We start from the raw sequence: 13,388 nt of genomic DNA on the forward strand, positions 1-13,388 counted from the left end.
CTGAATGTCCTTTGTTGAAATTTTATGATTTGCTTTGTTTAAAGATTTTTGGTTAAAGGTTTCTTTGAGAATTCTTTGCTTTTTTGATATTTGTTTTTTTAAAGGGTAGAATTTAAATGAGTTAATGTTTGTGAAGCATTTAAAACAGTGCCTGCCACAGAATGAGTGTTGTGGAAGTATTTACTTATTCTTCAGTGCCTCAAATAAAATAAAAGCATATTATGATTACTTGTTATAATGAGCCTCTGGAGCAAAAATTAACTGAAATAAGAGGTGAGAGGACCATTAACCCTCTCAGAGTAGTCACCTGGTTGTCCTTGAAAGGGTTTGGTTTCTGACCAAAACTCTCTGCAGTCCGCCCCCTCATGCTGTTGAGACAGCAAAAGATTCTTACCTTTGGCCAAGAGCCTGATAAAAGTGTGAGAACTATCTGGCATTTGTAATTATGAGGGAATAAAGGCAGAATGAAGTGCTTCAGGCATTTTTTTTTCTCTACATGACTTGCAATTTAAATATCATTACAATTAAAAGTATCTAAGTGTGGTTGCTCAGGAATAAGTGGTCTTAATTTTGGTAGAACCTAGAGAGACAGCATTAAATTAGTTTTGAAACATTTTGGTTATGGAAAATTTCAGGCGTACCTAAATGTTGAAATAACAATGTAAATTGAGCCCCCATGTACCTATCACCCTACTTCAACAGTTATTAACATAGAGCCAATTAAAGATAGTATTTTTAAATTGCTGTGAACTCTCATAACATCATCAGTCTAACAGCAATCATATTCATTTTTTGTATATTTTCCTTTATATGTACAAATTTTACATTATTACATGAGTACAATTTTTGTATTATGTTTCTTTCTAAGTAGTATTAGCAATAATCATTTTAGTGGGGATCACAATTTTTATTTTATGCCCCCGAACTCCCCCTTCTTTTATTAGCTCCTCTTTCCATATTCTATTTTGACTTTAGCTTAGAAAGGGCACTCATATTTTTATGTTGCAGTAGATGCCAAGATGATGCATATTGGTTTCTATGTATTTATAAACAATAGACATCTTCTAATGTAGAGGTGTCTTTTTCTCTTTAATCTTTGGTGGGAGTAGGTGAGGAGTGCGTGTAAATTTTTAAAAGTTAAATGATTGAAGGACAACTGTACTCCAGTTTTTAACTTAATAGCATCCTTTCAGCATCCCTAATAAATAGCAATCTTTTAAGAAATGTCTTAATGTTAACCAGACACCTGCTAGATCTGCCCTCTGGAATAAATGAATATGCCATTTCTTCTTTTACAAGGACACGGGGACTTATTACCTCCTCTCTAGTCTAAGCAGTCCCAGGTTCTTCAGATGTTTGTTATATGATGTGTTTTTTGAGCTGCCTGCTGTTCTCATTCTTCTGCTTGGGATATATTTTAATTTTGTCAATGTTCCTCTTAAAATGTGGTGCTTCAGAACAGAATGTGTTGTTTTATATCTTTGGTAAGTCAGAGTACTGAACCTTATAGCTTTAATGAGCTTGACTTGGGAACCATGGTTCAGCCTCCCATAATGTGAGCATTGTCAAATGCAGATTATTTCTAATAAGCCAGCTACTTCATTTGGTGCTCACTTGCTCATTCAATCATTCCATAAATATTTATGGAGTGCTTACCGTGTGTCATGCGTAGTTTTAATCATATTGTCAGTGAGCAAGACAGATGTTTCTCTTCTCTTGGAGCTCACATTCTGGTTGGTATCAGAAAAGTAAAGAATTTAATGAGAAACTGTTTCAGGAAGCTATGAGTAAAAGAAAACTGGAAAATGAGCTGTGATGTTATTAGGGGAATACTTTAGATTGGGTAGTCAGGAAAGGTCTCTTCGAGTTGACAGCTGGGCTGAGATCTAAATGTCAAGAAGGAGCCAGCCATGCAGGTATGGGGGTGGAGAGGTAAGGGCGATTCCAAGAAGAGAAAACAGTAAAAACAGGAGTCCAGAGATAAGGGAACAAGCTTGACATGTTGAGTGAATAGAAAAGTCCACAGTGGCTAGAGAGTGTAAGGTTGAAGACCTAAACAGGGGTCAGATCATAGAGGGCTGTAGTAAGTTTGGGTTTTCTTTTAAATTCAATGGGAAGTCAAGAGTGACATGATTTCATTACATTTTGAAGAAAGATCACTCTGGTGAATGAATTACAGAGATGCAGAAGTGGAAGCAGAACCACTAGTTACAGTAGTATTCTAGGCAAGAGACGATGATCACTTTGGGATGGTGCAGCTACAGATGAGAGATGTGGACTGATTCTGATTCTGGATATATTTGCAGATATAACTGATAGGATTTGCTAATGAAATAAATGGTGTGTTTGAGAGAATGCAGAGTCAATGTTCTGACATACAGATATTTTTGTTCATGTGAGGAAACAGATTTGTTTCAACTCTGGAGGAAGAAACCTGGCATATTTTATTTTATTTATTATTATTATTTTTTTTGCGGTACACGGGCCTCTCACTGTTGTGGCCTCTCCTGTTGTGGAGCACAGGCTCCGGACGCGCAGGCTCAGCGGCCATGGCTCACGGGCCCAGCTGCTCCGCGGCATGTGGGATCCTCCCGGACCGGGGCACGAACCCCTGCATTGGCAGGCGGACTCTCAACCACTGCGCCACCAGGGAAGCCCCACTGGCATATTTTAAATATTTACTATGGTGTGTGTTGTTGATGGTTAAGAGAATGGACTCTGGAGCCAGACAGCTTGGTTACAATAGCTCTTCTGCCTACCTTGGACAAGTTACTCAGCCATTCTTTGGCTCAGCGCCCTCATCTATAAAATGAGGACAATAATAATATCTACCTTATAAGGTTGTTGCAAAGATTAAATGAGTTGATTGATATAGGTGTATTAGGCTTCAGTGGCTGCTAATATTAAAGAGCCTATGTAAATGTTAACTTTTATTATTTTAAAGGATTTTGCAAGGGTAATTTTGAGTCGACATAATGTTAGCCATATGCTGACTTTATACACCGATCCCTATGTAAGATACAGTTCTGTTTAATTGGAACTTCGTATTTTTTGTCTTTCCTCAGGGACATCTGTAATTTTTTGTTTACTGCCATTGTGAAAATATGAAAAAATTATTTTTTGTTTTCCTGTAGCTCTGTGTTGCTAGCTAAAATCTGCCTAATACTGCATTTGTACCAAGTCTCTTTCAGAGTGTGCTTATACTACAGTATCTTACACTGAAGAAATGTCTTGCAAGAGGTACCAGAAATATTGGGTTTTTGCTAACATGCCTCGTAATACAGATTTTATATTCCTGTTTAGAGAAGTATCTGTTAATCCTATTTCTGTAAAATTATAAAGTACACCATGAGAATTTTGTTTTCACCTTGTCTCTTGCAGAAGTGCAGTTCATTTAAGTAGAATTTGATACTTTTATTTATATCATAGCAGTACTAAATATTTAGTCTTGTTCTAAATTCTTTTCAGAAAGGGACTTTTCTGTCTGTTAGTGGTATATACATCTCTTTATGAATTTATGATATGCTTTGCCCTAGTTTGATGCTAACTTATAGAGACCATTAATTACATCTCAGTTTTTATCTTGCATTGAGTGTAGAATTCATGCTTTTTAATAGCAGGATTAACCAGTGGGTTTACTACTTCAGGGAAATGACAGTATATTAAAATGAACAGGATGTATCTGCTAGGTGTTAATGGCTCACTCACCATGTCAGTATGAGTGATTGTTTCTTTGATTTGTTTGCAGGGAAAAAATAACCTTTGGGTATCAATATATTGATATTTTTAATGGTTTACATTTTTATAGATTATAGCTTTTGATTGCTAAAGAAGGATTCACTATAAAGGAATTTTCCTAGTTGAAATAACATTCATTAAATATCATTAAATTTGTTATTTAATTTTTATTACATTTACATGGTTTAAAATGGAAAAGGTACAACATAGTGTATAATGGAGAGTACATCTTTCATTACTGTCTTCCAGCCTCTTGATTTTTCTTTCCCAAAGGTATCAGTTCTTTGTATGCTTCCAGAAAATGAATACATACATTGATGCATGAATATATACAGCTATACATGTGCACACACGTGTATATATTCTTTTTTAAAAAACTGTAGGGTGTTATGATTTATCATTTAGTATGTATCATAATTCATCCCTATTAAATAAAATTATCAGTTCCCAAATGAGTGATACTAAGATTTTTTTGTGTGTTTTACTTCTGCCTACATATCATTTTGTACACGTAGGAGTGAACCTGTAAGTAAATTTTTAGAATTTGGCTGAAGATTATGTGCAACTGTAATTTCTGGTAGACTTTATTAAATTGATTTCCACTGAGATTGTACCAGTCTGTTGGTGCCAGCAGTGTATGTTTCTGCATCATCTCGTCAAGAGAATGATTACCAAACCTTTGATAATCTGACACATGAAAAATGTTACCTTAGTGTAGTCTTAATTTTCATTTCTTTTTTGAGTGTTGGGTGCAGTTTAAGATCCATTTGTGGGTTTTTTTGGTCCATTTTTCTATCATGTTGGTCATTTTCTTACTAATTTATGGGACCTTTTTTATATTAGGGAAATGAGCTCATGATATGCAATACGGTTCTTTATTTCTTATTCACGTAGTGTGCTTTTGTTTTACTTTATGCTTCCTTAATTTAGTGTGTTTTCTTTTTTAATTAAAATAAACATTTACACAGTTTAAAGAACCAAATAGTTCTATAAGCTCCTCTTCTTGGAGAAGATTCCCCAGAACCATTTCGGACTCTTGCCGCTGATTCCTTTGGAATTTATCTTCAGATTTCTAAACAACTGTGCTTCTTGATTTTTTTTTAGTTCTAGGAATTATCTATCCCATTATGGAAGGTGAGATTTAATCACTCCATTACCCCAAACACACACACACACACATATACTCCACATACCCTTCTCGCCCTCCCCCGACCCCCCCCCCGTTCTTCCTCATGTTTTCCAGATAGGATTACTTTTTATTTCCTGCACAATTTCTTGTTTTCCTTGGAGTTAATAAGTTTTGTTTGGTGTGCTAATCATTAATTTAACCCCCAGTTTTTCCCCAGTTGAGATCAGTGCCATTCTGATTCTTGAGCTTTTGTATGAAACTTTTTTCTTTCTCTCTGAAAGCATATAGGCTCTGCCTACCTCCAGTGTTCTGAAATTTTTGATAATGTGCCTTTGTAAGTATCTGTTTTCATCCATTGTGCTTGGCACAGAGTGGGCCCTCTCAGTCTTGAAATTGATGCCCTTCAGTTTGGAAATTTTTTTAGATTATTTAAAAAAATTACTTCTCTCTGACAAAGCGAGAGAGAGGCATGGACATATATACACTACCAAACGTAAGGTAGATAGCTAGTGGGAAGCAGCCGCATAGCACAGGGAGATCAGCTGGGTGCTTTGTGACCGCCTGGAGGGGTGGGATAGGGAGGGTGGGAGGGAGGGAGACGCAAGCGGGAAGAGATATGGGAACATATATATATATATATAACTGATTCATTTTGTTGTGAAGCTGAAACTAACATACCATTGTAAAGCAATTATACTCCAATAAAGATGTTAAAATGAAAAAAAAAATTACTTCTTCTCTTCAATTTTCTGTGTCTCTTACTCCTGTTATTTGGCTCTTGAACCTCCTGGACTGATCCTCTACTGTTTTACCATGTCTGCCTTGTGCTCTAATTTCTGGGAGTTTCCTTCAATTTTTATCTTCCCAGCTTTCTCTTCTATGATTATGTTTTTACTTTACAGGAGCTCTTTTGTTCCTCTGAATGTTCTGTTTTTCCTTTTAATAACATCCTGTTATTTCATGAATTCAAAATCTTATCTTTCTGAAAGGAGTTTGCTCACTTGCTTCTTTCCTCCCTTCTTTCCTCAAATTTTCTTTTCCTAACCTCATCCCTTTCTCTTCCAAATTGCCCTTTTCTGCTTGTTTTGGCCCCCCTCTCTTCTTCTAGGGAACTTCTTCTATGTTTGTCCATGGACTGTCTGCTTATATTTTAAAGTGGGCATTGAATAGCTGATTGGAAGCTCTGTGCTTGTCCGTGGGATTTGTTGGCTGTGGGTTTCACTGTAGGGTGATTTGGCTGAAATATTTGAGTAACCTCCAATGTTAGCACCTTTTGATCTCCCTTTTGGGCTAGTGAGATTCTAAAGAGTAGAAAAACAAGGGTATACATTTGATTGCCATCATTTTGAAAAATCGAGTGTCTGAAAAAGGTTAGTATGTCAAATAATAAGTACAAACTTTCACTTATGTTTTTTAAGTGTAGCTTCCAGCCCTCATCTCTGCCTGGTATTCTTCAGTTCCCAAAGTCCTGTTTTACGTTCTTCAGAAATAAGCCTTCTCTTTGGGGAGTGAGCGTTGTATTCATTCATTCTGCTACACTGAACGGGAGAGGAGAATTCTGGGGAGTCCAACTACTTCTTCAGTACACTTTCAGTCAGTGCTCCAGTTTGTAGCCCAAGCTTCACTTCCACTTCCAGAGGAGTTTAAGCTAGTTTGCTTTTTTCTTTCCTCGCAGCTGGCTTAGTTTGTAACTTAGCATTCCACTAAGGGTCTTGGTTCTTCTGCTTCCCAGGCTTCACGTGTACTTGTTGCTGTCTCCACTCCCATTAACTTTATCTTTATGGATATAAAAGGTCCCTTATGAAGTGTAGCAGAATTTTAGAAGAGAAACAAATGTTTATGTTCAGTCCTTCATCTTTAACTGGAAGTCCTTTACGTGAGTCATTAAATATTTTAGCTCATTCAGAGATAAGTTTGGATCAGGTAAAGCTAAATGTCTCAGCCTTTTTGTGGCTGTTGTTTTTCATCTGTTTGTGCTATCAGAAAGTTCTTTGAGAATCTGATGAATGTTTCGAACTTCCTCTGAGAAAAAATAATTAAAATAAATACACAGTATTTTGTATACATTTTATTTTTTAGAATTTACATTCTATCAGTTAGGGGTATTCTCTACTGAAATGTTAGTCCCTTTTATCAAACAGTGCTCAGCAACATGGAGAAAGATTGACTTCCTTTATGTAGAATGTAAAACTAAAATTCCACCAAAGATAGCCGTGCCAAACCAGTGACTCCTTTAAAAAAAAAGAAAAAGAAAATCCAAATTGGTTAAATAAGAAAAATATAATAACAAGCAAGTATAATTCTGTGAAAAGGTAAATTTCAGCAAGAAGACTGCTTTTGGTTTGAATAAAATGTTGACATTGAAACTTGGTTCCACATGACATGAGCACAGTTAGAGTGGTGTAAATGTTAATATTTAATATAAGGCTTATCATAAAACAGTATATAGTTAATTGCCTTGTGTGTGAGAGACGCTACTTCCAAGAGTTCAGAAGGATGATAAATACTTCTGATTGGAGTGTTTTATAAAATTTCATATAAGAGGATGTGCTTGACTTGGAGGTTTTGTTTTATTTTTTTTTAAGTTGGAGTAGAGGATATGGTTGCTATCATTTTGGAAGCTTTGGGGAACAAGCCCACATAACTTTTAACTTTCATTTAGAAATTGAGAAATCTGGTTCAAGTTCCTAAATCCTTTTTTATTCTTTTTTTACATTAATCAGGTATTGCATATGAGATATGAACTTGGCCAGTGGTACTGTTCTATCTATTATGGGTTGTATTTTGGTCTTACAGTGTCATATATAATCTTTTACCTGTTGGTAGCTGGTAATTCACTTACTAATCAGACTCCCAAAACATAGAATTTCAGAACAGTAGATGTTCAGTATTGTTGTGTATAGCTTTTTTTCTAAGAAAACAGATACTTGGTAGAGCAAGGAATCAAACCCAATGTTTAGGCATTCTTTTTCTTGTTTCCTACAGTTCACTGTCTTGAGATTATATGTTTATTGTATGTGTATGTATTTTGGGTACAAGTTGGTACTCTTATTTATTATCAGAAAATATTTAATTTTTTAGGCGCTATGGGTTTCTTGGTTCTTTTGAAGTCTAGATAGATGTGGGTACTCAAATGCATAGTTTTCTAGGATTTCTGTTGCATGAAGGTTTCCCAGATCATTTCAGTAAAATATGGCACTTGGTCCTAATAATCTCTTCTAATAGATACTTTTGTAATTCATATGAGGAAGTTTTCATGGCCAAACCTTATAGGTGATTCTATGAAGGGAAACTGTTAAATGTCATAACTGTTAAAATGACTTTTATGAGTATGTGAGAGTAAACTGTTACTTCTTAAAAAAAAAAAAAAAATCCAGGTCCAAGCAGGTAGAGGTCAGTCCTCTCATTCCCAGCTCTTTTTCTTAAGCCAAAATTTTTCTCTCCTTTGGGAGACTCTGTCCCTTTTTACTATTGCCCCTCAGTATTGACTGAGGCAGAGAGCATTCAATTTACCTTCAGTGCCCTCTCTAGAACATGGACATGAGACTTTTCCTACTTAATTTGACATGAGTTAATTGAGATAAGAACTTTTAAACTTTATTAAAGGTAGAGGAACTCCAAGGGGAAATAAACGTAGAGCACAGTAGCCAAATACATAATCTAGTCTGTGCCTAGCCTGTGTACAGCTTCATTCATATGGTATAATTCTTGGATTGCCTTCATGTAGTGGACACCATTTAAGCATCCATTATTCCAGATTCCACTCCTGGATGCTGTCCTCCCTGGAAGTCTTCCTTTGAAAGAATGAGGGTCTTCTATAACACAGGAGTGATGAGTTCAGGGATTTTTTTTTTTTTTTTTTTTGGCTTGAGTCCTTTCTCTTTTCGGTATGTAAGAAATGTCTATTTTCTTTATGGAATCTACTCCAGTTCTAGGGGGTGTATGGACTAAGGGTAAAGGCCACATAAGAAATTTATCACATTTATTAGGGATGGAAATGTTGCTTTGTTAAACCACTTCTGTCAAACTAATTAAAAAAAATCTTCCAACACTTATTTAGTATTTGTTTTGGCAGGAAGATAAAGAAACAAATTACTATTTTGGGAAATAGGTTTACACAGAAGGACCGTTAATTATGCAGAGTAGCATGTGCTAAGTGCTAAGTGGATGGTAAAGAACTGTTAATGAAGTTTAGTAGAGCACCTTGGGGGAAAGGATTTCTGGGAAAGATAGGACCCAAATCTGACATTTCAGGAAGGATGTAACTGTGCAAGGATGGGAGGAAGTTAAGGAAGGGGAGGGCACAATTTTAAAAATAATTCATTGTCTAAATTATGGTAGACGAAATACTCCTGCTTTTTTTTTTTTTAATATTTATTTATTTATTTGGCTGTGCTGGGTCTTAGCTGCGGCACGCGGGATCTTCATTGCTGTGTGCGGGATCTTTTAGTCGAGGCATGCGGGATCTAGTTCCCTGGCCAGGGATCGAACCCGAGCGCCCTGCATTGGGAGCACAGAGTCTTAGCCACTGGACCACCAGGGAAGTCCCAACAGTCCTGCTTTTGATTTTAGACTATATTAGAATCAGTTAGTACAAATGTTCAGTACGATAAGTGTTTCTTCCTTCACCTTTATATTTCTAAGTTACTTGTTATTTGAAAAAATGAAGCTATATTCTTTGAGGACCTATTGTTTCCTACTGTGCTGTCAATTTTGTTTATAAATATGTAATATAGGTGGGCTAGATTGTAAGCTGAGGACAGCTTTGAAGTAAGTTGGTCCCTCTTACTTGATTGATGAGAACAAATCAGCCAGTCTGCCAGCAAAGGCAAGGGAACTAGAACTTTAAATTCAAAAGAATTTTTAAAACACAATGCTTCAGATAATTTTTCTTGTTCTTTGTCAGAGTTTATCATCAAAATAAATGATTAGCCAAGTGCACTATGTTTAATGTTTTTAGGAATAGTAGAGAGTTTTATCCAGGGAATCGGGTGTTTTGTAAGTCGAGATTAGCTTTTGTTCTTCTCCAGCAACTATGAATCCACTTCTTTAGATGAAGTTCTATTCCCTAGATATGTTTAGGGGGAAAGGGAGAAAAAAGCCTCTGTTATATGGATCATTTGACTTAAGGAGTAGAGATGACTTTGAGTGAGCTAAAGAGGGGTTTAGAAAACGGGAACCTAATACTCAGTTTTGAAAGTGTTTCATCTGGTGATGAGTAGTGTTAGTATCTTAGTATGTGCTTTTGCATGTATTTGACCTTATTTTGAACATTATAGTAATATTTCAATTTGAGTATTTAAACAGCCCTTTAAGTTTCGTTTAACCTAATTTTGGCTTGTTATGTGTAAAGATTGCCCACCCTCTTCCCTCACCCCCTTTCAGAGTTGGTTTGTAAGCAAGCTCAAAGGTATCAGAGTCTTTTAATGTGGAGGCTTATTCCAGAAAAAAATGTCAACTCCAAATCTACCTATCTAAATTTTAGGGCCTCTAGAATTTTTTTCCCAGATTTGTTCTTCTCAATGAAAAGCAGTTATTATCAGTTTGGTTTGCTACTTGCTTAGGCAAGAAGGGCATGACACATCTTTGAGTTCCCAAATCTGTGATTCTAAGATAAGTAGACAGTGGACATCTCAGTAGGAAATAATGTTATTCTTAGAATTTCAGTGCTTCTGCTTTGCTCCTTGAAATGCTCATCTACACACACACACACACACACACACACACACACACACACACACACACACACACACACACACACACACACACACACACCCACCATACCAAATTAATTGTGCTCTTACTCTTCTTCTGGTCTTTGTATATGCTGGCTATTTCCTTCTCCCACTTGCACCTTTTAGGTCTCAGCTTAGGCTTCTTCCTTTGGAAAAATTATAACTACATAAGACTTTTTTGATACCTCTTCTTGGCATACCTGTATTTATCCCATTATAGCCCCTGTATCACAGTGTGCCTTCAAAACCTGTGCACTGGTCTTTGTCTTCCACCAGACTATACATTCCTTTAGGGATGGGGGGCATCTTATTCCTAGTACTTAATACAGTGCCTGGCAGGTAGTAGGCAGTCAGAAAATGCTTGAGTGAGTGTCTAATGTACTGTTGTTAAAGTACGTTTAAGGTATTCCTGTGGCAAATACAAGTAGGTATGATTTATTGCTGTATTTTATGTACTGATTCTGAATGAAAAATTTTAGAATCAGCCCAGAATTGAATGCTATATACTATATACACACATGTGAAACCTTTTAAGTGATTATTAAAAATGTGATTACTTAAGGTGATTATAGCAAACTACTTAAATAAAAAAGACAGCCAGTAGTCCCCAGTCTTCCGTGTATAACTCCTTTTAAAATACCATTTCTCAGGTGCTTACTTTATAGTACAATTACTGTGTTCCATTGATTAAGCAAGTAAATAATAACATTATGCTGCTGTGAGTTCAGTAATGTATTTATCTCAAAGAAGGCAATGGAAAAAGACATGTGCAGAGAATATTGCTCATTCAGTCTTTAGACAGTGCTTGCTATGCATATATTCTCTCTCAGTCTTGTAAAACCTCTTAGGCCCGCAGAGTTGTATAGACCAAGTGGTCTCTACAGGGAGTATGCAGGACCATCCATCAATTGTCTTTCATCTTGAAAAAGGCAAATTACATTTAGTATAGTGATTGACACTGGCTTCCCCACACTGTTAGTATATCAAATGGGCTGGTGAGAGATCCTAAGGAACGGTAGAATTTTTACTTCCTCACTTGTATTCATTGCTGTATCACATTAAAGTTTACATGTGATTACATTGATTTTCCATGTGATCTAGTTTTTTGTTATTGTTGTTCTTGTTTTGGTTTTGTTTTTTTAATTTGTCTTTGGCTGCATTGGGTCTTTGTTGCTGCGCACAGGCTTTCTCTAGTTGCGGCGAGCTACTCTAGTTGCGATGGAGCTACTCTTTGTTGCGGTGTGCGGGCTTCTCATCGTGGTGGCTTCTCTTGTTGTGGAGCACAGGTTCCAGGGGCGCAGGCTTCAGTAGTTGTAGCATCCGGGCTCAGTAGTTGTGGCTCACGTGTTCTAGAGCGCAGGCTCAGTAGTTGTGGCTCGTGGGCTCTAGAGTGCAGGCTCAGTAGTTGTGGCACACGGGCTTAGCTGCTCCGCGGCATGTGGGATCTTCCCGGACCAGGGCTCGAACCTGTGTCCCCTGCGTTGGCAGGTGGACTCCCAACCACTGAGCCACCAGGAAAGTCCCTCCATGTGATCTAGTTTTAACTAAACAGTCTTCAAAAAATGAGCAAGTGACTGTAAAAGATTCCTATCAAAACATTAGATTGATTTTAATTATAATAGAGCACATACAAGCACACAGTGTAAAAAATGTTAGAACTCCTAATCCCAGTATGGGCTCTTATTATGGGGTAAAACCTATAATATAATCAGATCTCAAATATCAACCTCTCAAAATTTGAGATTGTCAAAGATTATTTGAAATGTGGATCTCTATTTACTGTTGTTGAAACCATAGCTTGCCTAAGTGTATAGTGTGCTTGACGTATGGCTAAATCATAGTATAAAATCATAGCAAATTAGCAAGACATTTTAAAAATTGCATTCGGAGGGTAAAAACTAACCTTTATGAGTTTCCCCCCCCCCCAGAGGTGTTTGATAGAGCCATATAATATTCAATACAGTAACTACAAAGTTTCACTAAATTTAATTATAAATGTTTACAAGGCCCTTTGAGGTTTCTTGCTGAGTAGTAAAAGACAAAGCATACCACTGGGGAAACACTAGTTTTTCCTGCCTTGGTCAAAATGACTGAAATAATACGTAGAATATGTGGCCCCAAATTAAAATACATTCCTTTGTCATCACATGCCTTTGAAACATGTAGTAATCATTGCCAAGTTGAAGAAACCAGTGTGAGAACTATTACACATGGGAGATTTAAGATTGACTAAAATATAGGTGTTTGTAACATACGTTCCTCTTAGTATTTGCTAAATTTTGTTTCAGTAATAAAGTCTGTTTTTTTGGGGGGAGTGAAGAGTAAAAGCAAAGAGATGCTAGACAGATGTATATTCTCAACAGTAAATGCTTCTTTAATAAAGATAACCTTTTTTGGAAGAAAAATCATAGTCACTTAAGGTGAAAATTGTTCACTGCAACATTCATAGGAAAATTACTGCAGCAAAGAAATTGAACCAGGAGTTCAGAGCTATTAGGGTGTCATCAGTGTAGTTAATTTTATAAAAACAAGACCTTTAACTTTAAGATTCAGTGAGCTATTTACAGTGGTGATGCCAAAATATGCAGACGCTCAAGCCCCCTATATAAAATGGTGTGGTATTTGTATACAACCTATGCACAACCTCCCCATGTACTTTAAATTATCTCTAGATTACCTAATACAATATAAATCCCATGTACAAGTTGCTGGTGCAAGGCAAAGTCAAGTTTTGCTTTTTGGAACTTTCTGGAATTTTTTTTCCCTGAGTATTTTCAACTTGTGGT

The 13,388-nt window shown here is 36.5% G+C and overlaps 1 protein-coding gene across 2 annotated transcripts in view; it reads left to right on the forward strand.

Annotated features, from left to right (window-relative positions):
- Nucleotides 1-13,388, forward strand: part of PPM1B (protein phosphatase, Mg2+/Mn2+ dependent 1B) — an 80,361-nt gene that overhangs the window by 30,274 nt on the left and 36,699 nt on the right. The window lies entirely within an intron of this gene.

Source organism: Grampus griseus (genome assembly GCF_964374135.1).
Source record: "Grampus griseus genome assembly, chromosome: 15".
Taxonomy (NCBI): domain Eukaryota; kingdom Metazoa; phylum Chordata; class Mammalia; order Artiodactyla; family Delphinidae; genus Grampus; species Grampus griseus.